This window comes from Saccopteryx bilineata, chromosome 3, assembly GCF_036850765.1.
Source record: "Saccopteryx bilineata isolate mSacBil1 chromosome 3, mSacBil1_pri_phased_curated, whole genome shotgun sequence".
Taxonomy (NCBI): domain Eukaryota; kingdom Metazoa; phylum Chordata; class Mammalia; order Chiroptera; family Emballonuridae; genus Saccopteryx; species Saccopteryx bilineata.
This window is the reverse complement of record NC_089492.1, coordinates 241,854,713-241,874,826: the sequence shown is the minus strand read 5'-3', so window position 1 is coordinate 241,874,826 and position 20,114 is coordinate 241,854,713.

Genomic DNA, 20,114 nt, shown 5'->3' with positions numbered 1-20,114 from the left:
TAATATTCTATTTTAGGAATTGATCATTGGAAGCCAAGATGGGCTAAATAATTTTCTCAGTGTCACTAACCCAGCAAGTAGCTAGGTTGGGATTTGAACTCAAGTTTGCTTGACTTGACTACATTATGATCTCCTCATGTATTGGTGCATTTTTATTCATTCCCCTTCCATGTATAGGTTTTGTGAACCAAGTGCTTAGCAAAGAATATGGCATACTGAAACTCTTATTAAATGTGGGTTGAATCTTTATGGTGTAGATGTTACTAGATCCCATTTTGCCAGTGAGAAAATTGAGGCTCAGATTAATAACAAATACTTACTGAGAGCCTGCTAAGTACCAGACACAACACTGCTGACAACAGTATGACAAAAGTAAGCCAAGAGTTGTACTGAAAGAAACAGTCCTACCTCTAGACTTCAAAGTCCACAGTATTTCCATAACACCACAGCTTAGCATCCCACAAAATTGCTCAGAATCAGTCTAAAAGAATGGAGTTTTCCCTCTTTGTGGAAAAAATTAAATAAAGAAACAACAGAAAAACTGTTCAGAAAAATGAGTATGTTTTTAGAGAGAGAAAAGGGACTCTAATAAGGGAAACACAATAATGGATATGTCAAGGGGTAGAGGCTCTCTTTACCCTCTCCCCACAAATCTAAGTTTTTTAATAATGCCCTCCCCCCCACCAGCAAATGTGGTATTCTTTTAAGTATGCACTGAAAGTGTAAATCAGAGTAAAGACCATATTTCATGCCAAGTGGCTTGTATATCTATCAGGTATTTATGGCACTGATGTTAGCCAACTCCTCCATCTGGGATGTCTTGAGCCATCTTTCATCTGGTACACCTATTAGAAGAACTCCAGAGCCATCCATAACAAAGGGGCTCATCTTTTAGAACTCCTTTGGCAGGAAGGAGAAAACCAAAGTTTTCCCATAAAGGCTGTGTTTCACATTGTGTTTAAAGCAATAGTTTGATATGATAATGTCTTTAGGGGAAAAGTTGGCCCTGCCTCTCAAGTATAATAGAACATGATTATTTTATTCTGTTGTGTCTAATGAGGAAACATCTATTAAAAGCACAAGGGTTTGTCTAATATACAAATTATGAAGAGATTGCCGATCTTCTCTGCATTCCTCCTCCCTAACCCAACAAAGCTAAAGCTTTGGCCAAAAAATAAATAAATAAGAGAAAAGGTTTTTTTAATCCATTCTAAATGAATTAATGAATACCTGCTCTGACCTGAAGCTAGTTTAAAAAAGAACAGAAGAGAAAAGATTTAATGGACTCTCCCATTAAATATGATCAAATATTCCTGGAACCAAGTTGTTTCCCATATACTTTCCACTTTGAGTCTGTTCAAGTAAAGTTGAAATCTGAAATCTAAACAAGAGTGCTTTTGTTTTTTTTTATTTTTTATTTTAATAATCATTTTGAAAGAGTGATTCCTATGCATCACTGGGGAAAAAAAAACCCCAACAGCTTTAATTGTCACTTTGAACACTACAACGCCATCTCATTAATCCCTTAGTGGAATGCCTCATTATTAAAATAATATGTGGGGAGTTTATAGTCCAAAAAAGCCAGGAGACAAATCCACTGCTAAAATGTTCCAGAATGTCTCAGAGAGAAATAAAACTACCAGAACTTTTATCCTGTTCCAAACATAGACACAATATCCATGAGGAACTGTAATTCATTTTGACATGACTACTCAGATGGTTCCAAACACACAAAGTCGTGGTGGAAACCGCTCTGACTGTTCCCACCTTCAGCCTGGATGCAGAGACACAGGGCTGCAAGTGTCTCTTATCAATTAGACGTTCAGAACACAGAAGGGCTGGCTAAATGCATGGGGTCGAGGAAGCTGCAGGGTTTTATGCCTTATTAATTGGACTTTGCTATTTAAACTCTCGATGACTCCAAATGGCTTTGGCATACAGTCAGAACCATAAAATAAATGGTCTTAAGAAGTGAAAAGGAATACTCTGAGCGAGGCCATTTCCTGTTCCTCCCTAGAATCCTAAACTGTAGCTGGTACCAGAATTTCAAGCTCAAATCTCAGCTGAGCACTCAGCCATCCATTAAATACTGCTGCAACTGTAATCGAGACTTTTCTTCCTCTACTTTTAGTTCTGGCCTCTTCAAGAGATGGTGAAATGAATAAATAACCACCTCGATTTATAACAGGTCAACAGGTACGCATATGTTGAAAGCATTTGCTCAGCAAAATAAAACCTCACTCCCCCCCCCCCTTTTTGTGGCTAGTATTTTTGTCAAGCAATAGTGCTTCTTCTGCCTATCATATCAGTATTTTGGAGTAAATCACCCCAGAAAGAAGGTTACCTCTGACCTGAGAAAAATTCTGTTTTGGGAAATAAGGTGATGGGAGAGATCAGCGTATGTTTCCTTCTGTCGTTGCCTCCTTGAGAATCAAGACAGTCTCCTGAGACTAGATCGCTTTATTACACGAAAATGAGCAGGAGTCAGGACACAAAGCAGACACCTCTGTCATTAGCATCACCCCTATCACTGCCCCTCTTCGTGCTTGTGCAGCACATTATGTTTCACACCTGGTCCGTGTATGGTGGGCTAACAGAGACCTGAGAGTAAAAATGGGGAAGCCACATTATAGGTTGATGGCATGCTACTTAGAATATCAAGAGATAAATTGACTGGAACCACTAGGAAACGTTAGAGGTAAGAACACTGCACCACTAAGTCCAGTTCAGGGGATCCTCAGTAGAGGCTCTGCTAAGGAAGATTAGAGAGGGAAGAAATAAACAACCTTTCTTACACACCTGCTGTATACCAGCAGGTCCCTTAAGAGCTTCACAGACATTGTCACATTTTAAAAATAAATAAATAAATAATTTGTTTATTTAATTTAGGTGAGAGAAGGGGAGATAGTGAGACAGACTACTGCATGTGCCCCAACTGGGATTCACCCAGCAACCCAGTCTTGAGCCCATGCTTACAACTGAGCTATTTTTAGTGCTTGAGGCTGATGCACTCAAACCAACCAAGCTATCTTCAGCACCCGAGGCCAATGTTCGAACCAGTCAAGCCACTAGCTACAGGAGAGGAAGAGAGAGAGAGAAGAGAATGAGAAGCATGTGGTCACTTCTTCTGTGTGCCCTGACTAGGAATCAGACCAGGGGTGTCCATACACCAGACCAATACTCTATTCACTGAGCCACTGTCCAGGGCCATTGTTATATTTAAACCTCACAACAGCATTTTGAGAGAGGCATGTCTGTCTCCATTTTATAGATGAGGAAACTGAGGCTTAGACATTTTAAATGATGTGCTCAAGGTGCACGATGTGGACCTTAAGGTTGAAAAATAGGTCTGTGTATCCCCCAAATCCTGGCAGTTACCTCCTCAGGCTCTTTGTGCCACGTCCTGTGGACACCAGCGCACGCAACCCCATGCTTCCCACTTTCCCTGGTATTTGTCTTCACCAGGTCTCTTCTCAGTGCTTCATACTGGGGTCTGCTTGGTGTCTCAGACCACCAGGCCTTGGCTCTTTGTCTTAGTGTTGGTAACCAAAATTCTTTTCCCTCCAAATGAAACTTCACATCGGCCCCAACATTCTGCTTCCCTGCACTGTGTTGGCACACTGTGAGCATGAATCAGCCCAGGCAACAGGCAGGAAAGTGTTCTGTAGTTTCCAACCTACCTCTAAATACTTTTATTAACTTACAGTATAGTTGTCTATTAAGACCATGGGCTTTGGGTTTACTCAGAACTGGGTTCAAATTCTGAAATCATTTCTCATTAGGTAGGTCACCTTGAACAAGTGTCTATGTCCATTAGCCTCAGTATTCTCATCCACAAATTGGGGATGGAAATGAATTTCTCACAGATTTATTAAATTATGTGAGACAATATCTAAAAACACTAAGTTTATTGTAGAGTGCTTAGTGACTACTTAATAAACGGAAGTAATTATTTAGGGTAGACATTTAAAGTTAAATGGTCTCCATATTTATTTTAGAGTTGATAAATAATGCTAACATTCCAGGGAATGAATGAGACAATACGATTAGAAAATACTGACCCACCCTCCCTTTAGATGCTGCAGTGGCAATAATTCCTTGCACTGCATTTTTTCACGTCTTGCAAGGTGCAATCAATACAATTGATTTAATGATTAATTGATTGTGTTTCTTGGTAAAAGCCCTGCATTGACTTCTTAAAATGGAATCTTATTGCATTTCAGACAAACAAAACTAATTGGCAGTAATCATTTAAAGGGGAAGAACAAAGTGTTCTAAATACACATAAACAAAACCAATAATGAAAAAAAAAAGAAGCCTTGTACTATTTTGAGAATGCAAAAGTGGAGAGATGAGTTAGAGTGTCATAGTAGTTTCTGAGCTGCTGAGCCACCAAGAAAGCTCACGGGGGCCAGAGATGCTGCTCTGTGCACTGACATTATTCATGACCTTCATGTCTTGCCTCCTCAGTGAGATTGTCAGGGTGGGGTTTTTTTCTGGCTGTTAGTATTAGGAATAGTTGTGTTCCTCTTTGACTTACGGTTTGTTTGTATCTCGTAGACTAACCAGTGAGGCCTCCATCCTTCCACTGGCTTGTAGAAGAACCTGAGACAAATATGTGTCCTTTCCATATTCCGGGATGGCATTTTGCAGTTATGCATCTTGTACACGTGTCATTGCTGGATCTGTGCTTCCATGTCTCCCACTGTCTACTTCGCTTCATCTTGCCCGCCCAATTATAAAATGGATAACCAAACTGAAGGTCCATGTGTCTTTTTAAGTGGCCTATAAGTATATTTGGAATAAGGTAAAAGATATATAAACTGGTGCATAAACAAAACAGAAATTAGCTGGGGTTGGAGGGGATTAATTTCCTGTTCACCCTTGTCACAAACCTTGTCATCAGTTGCAGCAATATTTACCTTCTGAAGAGAACAAAGTGGACTCTACCAGCAGCTATCCTAACCCAGGTATTGGTTCCATCTGCTCAGGGGTGAGTGCCCCCCTTCTGAAAGTCTGAGAGGGCTGGTGGGCTCCCCACCTGAGGCGGTGGGAGAGGGGATGGGGATGTCCCAGGGAGGGCTCACTTGGCCGCAGGGTGTCAGTGTTGCGGCACTGGAGAGAGGCGGCTGGACCTCGTCTTTGGCAGCAGAAAATGCTTCCTGCTTTTCTCACACAGCTAAGTCTTAGGTGAACCAGGATAAAATAGCATACATTCGATTTTTATCCCGCTCCAGATAAGAAATCTCTTTGATATATGCTTTCCCAACTGCTGTGAGTGTTAAGTTTAAGGCAATGGAAGAGTCAGTGATTTTTAAAATTATTATTTTTTCACCAGGAGGCTATCTTGATGGGATTGTCTATCCAGCCCCACACTGACAGAGCCTGCTGAGACAGCCAAGTGCCTTAGCCAAATCCTATACTTAGGAGCCTGGCAGGCTTGGGTTTGCATTGGGTATTCTTACCTCCACACACACTGGTACCCGTACTAGCAGTGTGGCCATAAACAATTTGAAACGTTCTGTGCCTCAGTTTCCTCGTCTCCAAAATGTAATGAATCATACCTATTTCAGAGGAATTTTATAAGAATTAAATTGGGTAGGCATATAGAACAAAGGCTCATAATTGGTATTCAGTAAATTAGGCTATTATTGATAAAATGTGAGCTATTTGGTAACTCAAATATTTTTCCGTGTCCACAGACACTAGGCAGATGGTGTGTGTGTATATGTGTGTGTGTGTGGAGAGAGAGAGAGAGAGAGAGAGGATTGAAGAGAGAGGAGAGAGAGAGTGGCTTTCAAATACAGTGATTAAATAATTAAACACAGTTTCCCTAAAGGTAAGAATCAGGTATATTAAACCTATGCTGGACATCCTATATACTCATCTGGTCTTGGCCAAAATTTCCTAATGCAATTATGTGATATGAGCCCTTTGGGATGCTTAGTTAGAAAAAAAAAGTTTTGGAAAAATGGAATGTACTCTCTCCCTTAAAGGCTTGCAATAAAAATCGGCATATTAAAAGCTCTAGTTCTAAACAAATCTACTCAAACTTTGTATGTAGTTCAACTCCATATCTCCAAGTCATAACTGACCATGAAATAAAAAAAAAATCTTTCTTCCCATAGAACAAGTGTTTTATGAATTTTACTTCAAATTTCAGACACAAACACTGTTCTGGATACTTTCTTGGTTTTCATCTTTGATCTTTGCCACCAGCCAGTGACATAGACATTATTTAAAATCATTTTATGATAAGAAAACTAGGACTAGGAAAGATAAGGGAATTTTTTCAGACTCACTGAGTCAATATGCCTTACTTTTCACTTTATGTTTTTAATTTTTCATATATCCGCTGTAAGTCCTTCTTCTGTACCTTCATTCACAGTGTTCCCACCTGGAATTCGGTTCTCGCCATTCCTGCCTGGGATATCTTCCTCATCGCTTCAGATCTAGGTCAGCAATCACCCCCGTTGGGCCAAGGGTTTCTCCTCTCTGCTCTCATGTCACTGTTTTTACTTCTATCTGAATATTGCCAACTTTATTTTGAGGGTGTTTATTTATGTACCTCCTCTTCCCAAAAAGTTATGAGTTCTGTAAGAGCAGGTGTATGTCTTCATTTTTCCTTGTATAACTACTCACAAACTTAGTGTTATCATGTAGTGAGCTCACATTTATTAATACTCCTGGCATAGAGGTTTAATGTCTTTCTGTTGCACTGAATTGAACTGAACTGAACTGAACTGAAGCCAGTTTTCTCATCTTCAAAGCCTTAAACATTTCCCATTATACCTCACTGCCTCCCATTCTAGCTGTAAAAGTTCTACTATGTTTTGGCCCAAATAAACAATGGACCAGTTTTGCTCCCATGCTAGTTGGTAATACTGTGGAGAATTATAAGGAGCAAATTTGGAAAGAGACTTGCCACCTAAACTCAAATTTGTATTACATCAAAGATTGCAATAGGAGGCTATATATAAATCTCTTAGTGCAAGGCTAAGAACAAAAAAAAGCTCTCAGTAAATATTAGCTCTTATTTCAACTAATACAGTTTCAGAGAATGGGTTCTGTCATTGTCAATAATATATATATTTTTTTCATGCCTTGAGTTAAAGATTACAGGGTAAAAGGGGTCAAATACAAGGTGACAGAAGAAGACGAGACTTCGGGTGGTAAGCACACAATAGAGTATACAGATGTTGTATTATAAAGTTGTTCACCTGAAATTTACATAATGTTATTAACCAATGCTACCCCAATAAATGTAATGTAAAAGATTAGATTACAGCATTTGTTGTTGATGAAATCCTTGGTTGGGTAGATTCAATCTGAAAGTTAAGATTCTAGTAGTGCTCAGAGTGAATACAAATGAATCAGAAGCCAATGGTGGGGCTTCTGATACAAGCAGGTTTATTCTCTCTGATTGGGCCATCAACTAACACTGGGCACTATAGTATGCAATGGACCGGACAGAGGGTTCCACATGGAAGTCAAGTTCAATCTCCCTCTCTGTCTGCCTTGCCACACACTTGCCCATCAGGAGAACAGGAGTCTGAAGCTTAAGCTCGTCCATATTTTTTTGCAATATTGCCAGAATAATTCTTTAATAATAGATTTATAGAATTTTACTGTTTGCATATTTATGCATCCCTTTCCTTTTCACTGAAGGCTTTGATTCACATACTCTTCTCTCTCTGCTTCTTCTCTCCCTATATCTGACACTAAACCATGAGATTATTCATAAATAGCCCCCACTCCTGGTCTCTGACTTGATCATAGTCTTATCTTATATTTTCTGAAAAATGGATAGAAGCTCTTGACTTTTCTTCCTGCCCTTGATTATATTACAATAAATCATGCCATTTATAAGACGATTAGTGACATTGAGTATCTTTTTATATGTCTATTGGCCATTTGTTTGTCCTCTTTAGAAAAATGTCTATTTAGGTCCTTTGCCCATTTTTTAATTGGATTGGTTTTTTTTTTTTTTTTTTTTTTTTTTTGGTATTGAGTTTTTTAGTTCTATATATATTTTGGATAAAACCTCTTATCATATGTATTGGTGAATACGTTCTCCCATTCTGTGGGTTGTCTTTCCATTTTGTTGATGATTTTCTTTGCTGGGCCAAAATTTTCTAGTTTGATGTGGTACCATTTGTTTATTTCTTTATTTTAGTTTGTTTCCCTTGTCCAGTGTGATATATCAAAAAAATATCGCTACAAGAAATGTCTGAGATTTTACTGTCTATGTTTTATTCTAGGATTTTATATGGTTTCAAGTCTAATATTTAAGTCTTTAATCCATTTTGAGTTTATTCTTGTATATGGTATAAGAAAGTAGTCTAGTTTCATTTTTTGCATGTATCTGTCCAATTTCCCCAACACTATTTACTGAATAGACTATCTTTACCATATTGTATCTTTTTCCCTCCTTTGTCGAATATTAGGTGACCATAAAGGTGTGAGTTTATTTCTAGGCTCTCTATTCTGTTCCATTGATCTATATATCTGTTTTTACTCCAGTACCATGCTGTTTTGATTACTATGGCCTTGTAATATAGTTAGGGGTAGTGTGATTCCTCAAACCTTATTTTTTCTCAAGATTACTGTGGCCATTTGTGGTCTTTTGTAGTTCCATATAAATTTTTAGAGTATTTTTTCTAGTTCTGTGAAATATGCCTTTGGTATCTTGATAGGAGTCGTATTGAGTCTATAGATTATTTTGGGCAGTATAAACATTTTAATGATGTTAAGTCTTTTGATCCATGAAGATGGTATATGCTTCAACTTATTTGTATCTTCTTCAGTTTTTTTCTAAGTACAAGTCTTTTACATACTTGGTTAATTTTATTCCTAGGTACTTTATTCTTTTTTTTTTTTTTTTTGTATTTTTTTTTTCTGAAGCTGGAAACGGGGAGAGACAGTCAGACAGACTCCCGCATGCGCCCGACTGGGATCCACCCAGCACGCCCACCAGGGGCGACGCTCTGCCCACCAGGGGGCGATGCTCTGCCCCTCTGGGGCGTCACTCTGCCATGACCAGAGCCACTCTAGTGCCTGGGGCAGAGGCCAAGGAGCCATCCCCAGCGCCCAGGCCATCTTTGCTCCAATGGAGCCTTGGCTGCTGGAGGGGAAGAGAGAGACAGAGAGGAAGGAGGGGGGTGGAGAAGCAAATGGGCGCTTCTCCTATGTGCCCTGGCCGGGAATCGAACCCGGGGACCCTGCACGCCAGGCCGATGCTCTACTGCTGAGCCAACTGGCCAGGTCCCCTAGGTACTTTATTCTTTTTGAAGAAATTATGATTGTTTTCTTGGTTTTTCTTTCTGATAGTTTATTATCGGGGTATAAAAATGCAACTGATTCTGGATATTTATTTTGTATTCTGCTACTTTACTGAATTCATTTATCAGTTCTAGTAGTTTTTTGGTAGAATCTCTAGGGTTTTTTATATACAGTATCATGCCATCTACAAATAATGACAATTTTACTTCTTTCCAATTTTGATGCCTTTTATTACTTTTTTCTGACTGATTGCTGCAGATAGGACTTCTAGTACTATGATGAATAAGAGTGGTGAAAGCAGACATTTCTATCTTGTTGCTGATAATAAAGGAAATGCTTTGACTTTTTGCTCATTGAGTATGATGTTGGCTGTGGGTTTGTCATATATGGCCTTTATTACATTGAAGTATATTGCCTCTATTGCCATTTTGCTGGGTGTTTTAAACATAAATGGGTGCTGGATTTTATCAAATGCTTTTTCTGCATTTATTGATTTGATTATGTGGTTTTTATTTTTCATTTTATTTATATGGTATATCATGTTTATTGATTTGTGGATATTGTACCAACCTTGAATCCCGGGATAAATCCCACTTGATCATGGTGTATGACTCTTTTAATGTATTGCTGAATCTGGTTTGCAAATATTTTTTGTTTTGGTTTGGTTTGGTGTACTAGGTATTTTGTTGAGGATTTTAGCATCTGTGTTAATCAGGGATATTGGCCTATAATTTTCTTTCTTTGTAGTATCTTCACAAAGCTGAATTCACCTCACAAGGTTGGTGTCTTTCAAGTTCTCCCTTTGGATATGCTGCTTGTGAAGCATATTGGATCCTACTCTGTTGTTTCGAAATCTGGCCACTGGGTATGTTATTTCTGGGACTCTTGAGAAGAACTTCAGTGTTGGCCAATATCAGACACTGCTTGTACCTGGTACTCGGTAACCTGTTTGAAGCTATAAGCAATCCACAGTTTGTGGCTGCCTTTGCTGGCCTTGGGTTCATGTTAGAGAGATCAAGCTGTGCATCAACACCTGCTTTTATCAGCATTAGACCTGGGGGCAGGTCTGCAAAAGTCCCAAGGCACACCAAGATTTGCATTCAGCTGCTTTCACCAGGAGACTGCCTGTAAGACTCAGTCACAGAAAAAGCCTCTGGATTTGGAGGATGGTGCTTGTGGATTTTCAATTATTAGGAGTTGTTCATCTGACTCCAGTGAAGGTGGTGGGTGTAGCCTCTGCCTCAGAGTCACAGGACTCAGTCTATCCCAGATTTTTCCTCCAACCTCATCAGGGCAGGGCCACTAGGAGTTGGAAAGGTGAAGCCTCTGAAGCCCAGAGTATTGGTCTTTGGGAAGCCAGGAAGGTGGTTATAACAGATCTCTTATGAGGGGGGAAATGCCAGTCAGATTTATGGGAAAGTGGGGGGGAATTGCCCTTGTCTTGAAGCCAGACAACTCTGTCACCAACACCCCCCTGAGGCGGCCCATCCCTTTATGTCCTGGCCAAGGCAGCTGTCTCCTCAGCAAGGCTCTACAGGGTGGGATAAGAGGGAGCACAGAGTGTGGAGCACTTGCTTTCCCTCTGGCTGATGCCACATAGAAGGGAAATAGCATCTGTGATATTGAATAATGACTCAGCACAGGGACCCTGTGGCTGTCCCCCAAGGTTTCTCCTCAGAGCCACAAACCCAAGACTCTCCTCATACAACTCTAGTGGGTTCCGCCCTTCCTTCACCAAAGACCAGGTGAGTGGCTACGAAGTAAATTTTTTGTGTTGCCCTTTAAAGAGGGTGCTTATGTCTTCAGCAGTCTCCCTCTTCCTGGCTCTGGTGCTCTAGACTGGGAAGCCCAGCTTAAGGTTTAGGTCCTGCACTTCTCAGGGGGAACCTCTTGCTCTGTGGGATCTCAGCTGCCACCTGTAGGAGCAACACCAGCCCTTTTCACATTTCCGTCCTTCCTACCAGTCTCAATATGGCTTCTTCTGAGAATCCTTGGTTATAAGATTCCTTTTCAGCTAGTCTTCAGTTGGTTATTCAGTATGACTGCTCTTTAATTTGTAATTCCAGTTTGGTCCTGGGAGAAGGTGACTGTAGCAAGATGGCTGCCTACTTTGCCACTATCTTGACTGGGACAGCAACATTATACTTTCTCCCAACATTTCTATTTCCAGATCTCTTCTCACTTGCCTCCTTCTCCCTATCTAGGTACCTAGGTACACATTGAATTTTTTATTATTTCTTATTCTGTGCATCTAAACATTCCTGACAGTAGAATTCTCTTCTTTACTGTAAGTCTGGCATTTCCTACTTGTCCCTCAAATACTCCTCATCTGTGCAGCATCTCCTTAGAGGCAGTGTGCATTGCTGTTGCTCTGGGCTTCTAGAGAGACCTCTGCACCTAGAGTCCTCTCCTCTTTTTAATTAGAAGGAGAGTTCTGGTGATGTATGAAGAACCTTCCATTGGTGGAAAAGAGAGGACAAAATGATTACTTGCCATGTGACACTCTCTCTCCTCTTCTGTGGCTGAAATGTAAAAATTAGGCTGAGAAAGCCTTTTTGCTAGGGAGTTTCTAAAACTCAGAGGGCAAGATGGGACCATCTGGCTACCATGAGAGATTGAAAAAGAAGAAACTAGTTACTTAGATTGATTCTGGGCTCTGTCTTAGAGTTACCCCTCAAGTTTACTTTTGATTCTCTTATTCCACATAGGATTTATCCCAGATATCTAGAGTAGTCAGGGATTAGGACAAAAACCATGTCAAAGAATAACCAGGGCACACATGGTTGGTATTGTTCATGTTATATTTTCTCAGGAGGATTAAGTGAGCAGGGATTTGGGATCCTGGCTCTCTTGCAACCACACATTATAACATCCAGCATATTGAGTGATATTTGTTTCTGTGTCTTTCTTCCCTATTAGACTATGACCTCATCGTGTGTAGGGTTTGAAGCATAATTGCCATCATTCTAGTCTTATCCTGGGCTCTGAAGCTATCTCAGCAAAAAAAGAACAGAGCAAGGCTGATGGCTAACAGTGTGGACTTTGGAGGGATAGCTGAGATTTGATTCTCAGTTGTACCATTAATGAGATGTACATCAAACAGGTTATATAAGTTTTCTGTGCCTCAATCTCTTCATGCATTTAGTGAGAATAATAATAGTCTTCCCATATTATTGTTGAGATGATCCAATGAACTGCACAGAAAATTTGTGCCTACCACAAAGCAGACATTGAATAGATGCTAGTTATACATAATTTTATTCTTCCAGGGCATAATATCTTATCAGCATATAGTAGACATTTCATAAATGTAAACAAATAATAGAACATTAGATGGAAAGAGTTTCAAGGCACTGTGTAAATTGGTGTGAGGCAAGGTGGTGTTCTCTAAAGAACATGGTTTGGCCTGACCAGGCAGTACGCAGTGGATAGAGCAGGGGTCCCCAAACTACGGCCCGCGGGCCGCATGCAGCCCCCTGAGGCCATTTATCCGGCCCCCACCGCACTTCCAGAAGGGGCACCTCTTTCATTGGTGGTCAGCGAGAGGAGCATAGTTCCCATTGAAATACTGGTCAGTTTGTTGATTTAAATTTACTTGTTCTTTATTTTAAATATTGTATTTGTTCCCGTTTTTTTTTTTTTTACTTTAAAATAAGATATGTGCAGTGTGCATAGGGATTTGTTCATAGTTTTTTTTATAGTCTGGTCCTCCAACGGTCTGAGGGACAGTGAACTGGCCCCCTGTGAAAAAAGTTTGGGGACCCCTGGGATAAAGTATCGGACTGGGACACAGAGGACCCTGGTTCGAAACCCCGAGGTCACAGGCTTGAGTGCAGGCTCATCTGGTTTGAGCAAGGCTCACCAGCTTGAGCCTAAGGTTGCTGGCTTGAGCAAGGGGTCACTTGGTCTGCTGTATCCCAATGGTCAAGACATATATGAGAAAACAATCAATGAACAACTAAGGTGCTGCAATGAAGAATTGATGCTTCTCATCTCTGTCCCTATCTGTTCCTCTCTCTGTCTCTCTCTGTCCATGTCACAAAACAAAACAAAAATAAAAAAAAACATGATTTGGAAGTCAGAATGATGAGTTTGAATTATAGCTCTGCCTTCTTCTACCTTTTTTATGAACAAGTCATGCAGTCTGTCTTAGCCTGTAGAATCCATTATTTAATCTTAGAGGTAGGTGTTATTTTTACCTTCTATTTTATTTGTGTCTCTGCACACTGTCTGGTGCCCCGTTCTCCAGACAGAAAGCCACTTCCTTATAAACTGGGGCTTTTGTGACAGGGCTTAAAGAGCAGGGAGCAGAGTGAGGCCAGTGCACATTTCCAGTGACCAGGAGATGCCAGGACTCCTAAATTCTACCTTCAGATACACTTTGTGTAACCATGCCCCATTAAAACAAAATTGGACAATGGTCTTAGTAAAATAGTAAACAGATAAAGTTTATGCATCTTACTTATCTCTGCCACTGCAGGTATTAGAGGTACCATTTACCAAAATTGTTCATTTTAACATATTTTAGAAAAGGGCCTTTTGATTTTGTTAAAACCTCTGAGAATTTTAAAAAAAAATGCAGTTATTGTAATTTTATCTTTATCCAGTAATTTTAACAATCCCAAATAGAGATTTTGGAAACTATTTTGGTGAAGAGATGAAACAGTTAAAACTAATTGGAGCCTGGGGGTGGGGCCAGGCGGTGGCTGGGTGTTAAGGCATTAAAGTTTATTGAGTGCTTATTTTATGCCAAGTCTTTTCATTATCTGTCATCCTAATGACCGCCCTGTTACGCATTATTAGGTCCATTTTATAGTTTAGGAAACTGGCATAAAATCACAGACTCAAACAGTAACAGTTTCAAAATTTAAAACCCGATTCATGCCTTTGGACTTGACCACATTGGTTTATGAAGCAGCAACTATGACTCTCCAACAGGACTGGCACATAGGAGGGGTTCCGTAAATACTTCTGGCATGATGGGTGAGTGGATTTGTGGATGGGTGGATGGATGGATGGATGGGTGGATGGATGGGTGGATGGATACCTGGATGGATACTCCCAAAATTCCCAGCAAGGTAAAATGTGTTAAAAGTCACAAGAAGAACAAAGAGATTTAGAGAGGCAGAAAATGTTTCAGCCTCTAGGTTAAGTACCAAGTAACTGAGAGAAGGATGCTCCCCAATTCAACAAGTGTAGACTGAACCCCCAGACATCTGTGAGGAAAGGAGCAAGCATTTTAGATGCCTCCCCTCCAGCCCCCTTTGCTTAGTTGACAAGTTAATTACTCAGCTATCAGGAGATAACTTGGTAGTAGTAACACGTGTAAGTGTGTAATTATCAAGGGTTCCAGTAGTCACTGTGTAATTATCAAGTAGTTTTCATGAAACAACATGTGTTTGCTTGTAAATATACAATTAAGTGGTGTTGCCACAGTTAACTATAAAACGAAACCAGCATCTGGCACTTAAGGTACCAGCTGTGGGTCCCTACAATTAAACTTACCTTTAAATAGGACTAACTTTTTAAAAGGCGCCAAATCCCCAAAATTCACAGAAGCACATTGGATACCACCATTCTGTTTCTTTTGCCTGACATGATACTTTCTATTTTCCTTTCATACTTTAAAAAATATGATCTGTTCTTAAGGTCAAGCTTAAATGCTCACTCTTTTCCTTGTATTTTGAAGATTTTTTTTTAAACAAGATGTAATTTCTGCTTTCCTAAAGTCGCTAAATGTCTTTGTACCTCTTATGACTTTTAATACATTCTACCTAGCTGGGAATTGTGAGCATAGCCATCTATCAATCAGGTCACAAATATTCATTGCTCCCATTTATGTGGCAGGCCCTGGGCTAGGTAATGGAAATAGAATCATAGATATGGCCTTTGTCACCACAAACTTTATAGTATAGGAGGAAAGACATGTATCAAATAATTACCAGTGTGATAAATCTTGGAAAAGATGAAGCAAGGTCTAGTGCTATGGATGTTCATTCTCATTTAGCCTAAGTTACTTGAGGGTAATGGTTCCAGGTTCCATTACCTCACTTGTTTAATAATTACTTATTTAGCACATACTTTCTGCTATTTGCCATGTTATATGCAAAGGACCTCATAATATATAAGATAAGTATTACCTCTGCTTATACGTCTAAACTCCCAAGTTATCTACCTCAGAAACTGGAGCATATCAAGTACTCAGTGTATACTTGCTCTTGCTTCTGAACAAATATAATCTAACAACCCTAATATAAAATAATTAGCATCATGTTGACCAAGAGAATCTGGTGACATGTATTGTGAATATTTGTATTATTAATACTTATAAATCAGTATATAGAGTATACCTTGTATTATTGGTCATATGCTATATTGACCTAGAACTAAAAACTTAGATTTATAATTTGATAATATATTTTCTTAAAATTCCCCTCCTTATTATAAAAGTCAAGACTTGAAAAATATACAAAAATAAAAAATGATCACACAAAATTCTTTCATTCAGAGAGGGCTGTTAAGATTCATTTCCTCCCTGTTTTTAACTCATATTTTATTACAAAGGTGAAGATTTCGTGTCTTTTTTTTTACTTAGCACTAGAGTATTATCATTTCTTCATATTATTAAATATTATTTCCATTTTTATTAACTTTTTTGAATTCTATCATAGATATGCCATTGTTTTTTAACATTTTCTTGATGCCTGAATATATCATTCATTCATTCGACTTTATTTAGTGACATTGTCAGCTCTGTTCTCGGCACTGGAACTATAGTAAAAATTAACACTGAAAAGAACCCATAAGGCATTTATATTCTAGAAGATGGATCATAAACAAAACAGCAACTACATACTGTGGCGGATGATGTAAAGAAAGGTAGAGTATATTGGGGAGGTGCTGTTTTCCATTGAGTGGTGAGAAAAGTGTCACTGATTAGGGGATATTTGAGTGAGACCTGGAGGAGATGTAGTTCACATGCAGGAGTTGGGGCAACAGAGGGAAAAGCAAGTGTCAAGGGCCCATGGTGGGAGTATGCTAGGCTTGTTCCAGGTTCAGCAAGGAGATCAGCATGTCTGAAGCAGAATCAGCTAAGAGAAGAGTAGTAAATGGTAGTGATGGTGTATGGGCCTTGTAGGCCACTGAGATCTTTATGTCAAAAGGGGAGCTAAAATGCTTACGTTTTAACAGGTCATTCTAGTTGTCATGTTGAGACTAGATTGTAGGAAAGAAGAGTGGCACAGGACGTACAGTTAGAAGACTATACCGAAGATGCAAAACTATTTCTCTTGCCTTTGAAATAGAAGTAACCTTTAAAATATTTGAGTAGAGCAAATAAAGACCTTTTTAAAAAAAGCTTAAAAATGACACTAAAAACTTGAATCACACAGGAAATCAAAAACCAACTAAAATAACAAGCTCTCCACCATCACCTCCTAACATTCTTCCCTTCAGCAAAACAAAGGGTATAAAGTGAGGGTGCAGAGAATGCTTATTCAAGTACTACTGGAAGGTAAGCAAACGGACTCTATGTAGCGGGACCTTTGGAATTATATTCCCTGTGATAGGAACTCACTCCACCCTTTTGGTGTTCCTTCCAGCATTATTTAGATTGCATAAAAATTGGACCATCGTTGGTGCCCAACTTCTTTGAGGTACTTTTACTTAGTGTTGAATCACATCCATGAATATGAATTACAGTCTTCCTGATGTTCTATGATTCATCGATACTAGATCTGTCTTCCAGTCAGTCCCATCTCATGCATATAGTGGTACCTTCCCTGGAGCAAGTTGACTGTTTAATACTTGTCTAGATCTGCCAAACCTCTATTTGGAAATTGCAATTTGATTTCTGGTTCCTCATCTTGATCCCCAAATGTCATCAATCAGCAGGTAATCTCTTGTCAGATTTAAAGCAGATAGTCATTGGGTGATGTGTATATTTTCCCTGAGACCTAGCATTCCAGTGTTCAGAATCCATCTAGTCAGAAAGCCACAAATCTTGGTACTTCTTGGGGCCCCCCTCCCATATCTAATCCATTAACAATTCCTATTAAGTTTACCACTAAAATTTTTCCAATCTGCTTACTTCTCTTTACCATTACCTAACTCTATTCGATCATCACTTTTTTCTCTAGATTACCTTCTAACTGGGTCTGTCTACTTGCACACATGTATTTCTTCAATCCATTCTCCATATGGCACCAGGAAAAATATCTTTAAATGCAAATCCAAAAATGTTCCTCCCCTGCTCAAAACCATTTAGTGTCCTCCCATTGATCTTGGATAAAAGTCATGGTCTTAAGCCAATGTATGACCTGCCTTCACCTGCCTCCCACCCCAGTCCAGCCCGCCCCATCCCACCCCATCCCTTACCATGCCATGCCATGCCACGCCACACCACACCATGCCACGCCATGCCATACCAATCTATCTTGTATTCTTGGCCAGCTCCAACCACTGTGCCTTTCCTTCAGTTCCTCATCCTGGCATCGTTCCCGTCTACCAGAGGAGCTATGTATATATTGGAACACTTTGCCCCCATCTAGTGTAAAGGACAATGCTAGTCTTACCCCTACTTCCTAGTAACGATTTCTGTCACTTCTTTGCACCTTCTCCTTCTGTGTGCTTTCACACCACACAGCACCTTCATCTCCTGTGGAGGATTGCCCTCTGGTTACTGTGGCTACTTTGCTGGCAGGAAGTACCTGTGAGTTTAAGCCCCCTTTTACAGGGGCCTTTAATCAATGCCTCTAAGTGAGAATTTGAAAGACCCATAACCTTTTCATAGATTGGGACAACTCTGAGGCAAGACTTAAAATCAGAGCCCCTGAAGAGTCTGGCTGAAGATGTTCTCTGCACAGCTGTGCCTAAGATCACACTAGTCAGACTTTCTCTCGTTCTCTGTCCTCCTCCTCCTGCCCTTGTCGTCTCTCTGTGATGAATCTTTAGCAGGAACCTGTGTCTCTGGGCCTGCTGGTAGGGAGTCCCTTCTAAGACACCTAACAGCTTGTACTCATTCTTTAGATCTCAGGTCAAGTGTCACTTCTTAGGAATTCCTGACTATCTCATGTTCTCCCTCCATCCACTCTAACTGATGAAAGTCTCTCCTTCACAGCACATCCCAATAAATGTTTTATATGTATTGGTGAGAGTCTTTGATCATAAGCCACATAAGGCAAGGACTATGTGTCTTTGGCTTATCCTTGCGTCCTCAGTGCTTGGCATAGTAGCTCAAGAACAATCAATAAAGATTTATTCAATAAATAAATAAAAGTTGACACACTATAAGTGATGAATGTTATAGTAACAGATAAAAATGTTGCATTATTCAAACTATTTTTACTGAGTGGCTGTTATATGCCAGGCACTGAAGTGTTAAATACAAGTTTTCATATTTTCTTATTCATAGTAGGCACTCAGTAAATATTTGCGAAAAGAACAAATGAATACATAATGTATAAATGAGTCATATAACAAAAAATTATAATGTAGTTGAAAAACATAAAAACATAGTTATGGAAAAATTTTTTTAAAGCTCAGGATTTGTTAACATATCCCTGAGGTTGTTTAGTTGGTCTTAAAGGTACTTTAATAAGGGAAGAGTTTATTCTCTTTGAATGTCAGCCAAATGGGCTATTGCCAGTGTTATTTGAACATATGTAGCTGAATAAGGTGGCTAAGAAGGTAAGGCTTATTATGGCCCACGATTCTGTTCCTTTACCCTTACTTCTGAGGCTTTCCTTGGCAGAATCTCCCTTTACAACCGCTTGGAATTGAAAACAGTTGAAGTTTCATAAATTTATGGTTAGTTGTTTTTAAAGAGTATAGGTAAATTTGACAAACTGTTGGTTGTAAGATTCCCATACCCATATTTTAAGGTATTCTGATTGCTGAGGGAAAAATCAGCATCTTAAAATGTAAGGTAAAAATTCTCTCAAGTATAGATTAGTTCTGAATGTAGAGATTCCTGCTCCAATTTATGCTCCATCCCCAAAGCTATAAAAATGAGCTCTTACCTTATAACAATAATAACATTACAGACCTAATTCCAAGAAATTATGGTTGGTTTTTAGATGAAAATATTAACACACTTACTGTACTGAGATGAAACTGGGCTGAACTAAAGGTGTTGAGGATAAATTCCAAGGCAACTCTTGTTGAAACTCTTCTCTGGATTATTGTATATTATGCTAAGAAAACACAGGCAGTTGGCCAACTGAATAATTACAAATTGCTTTGATTTATGCTCTATTTTGAATTTCTTGATATTACTCAGATTATGTTTTACAACATATACTTCAGTCATAACATCAGCAAAAATTATTGGGCATATACCAAAGGTCGCATATCATTGTGTTAACCTAGACATAAAAAAAATCAAATATTTCATAAAGCACATCTATGCATCAATTCTACCGTACCTCAGTTTTTAGGCACCCCCTCACTGACTCAGCCAATTCCAACCAAAGAAGGCCCAACAGAATTTGTACTTCCTTTCACTTCATGTTTAGGTTTTTGGGAAGTACTGCAGCAATATGGCCAAGTGCAGGGATTCTGTGTATTTAATTTCTACTTCTCTATGATTTACTGTCTGAGTTCAGATGCAAATCACTTAATCTCTAATTATTTTTGAAACCTTGGTAAAGTCATCTACCTTTTTTGGTCCCAAATTTCCTCATCTAAAAGCTGATGATGATAATAGTAATCACCTGAAAGCATTTTTTTTTAATAAGGATTAAGTGAATTTAATATATCTAAAGTGCTTACAATAGTGTCTGCAGCAATAAGCGCTATATAAAAATATCTTAAATCTTAAAAATTATCTATTA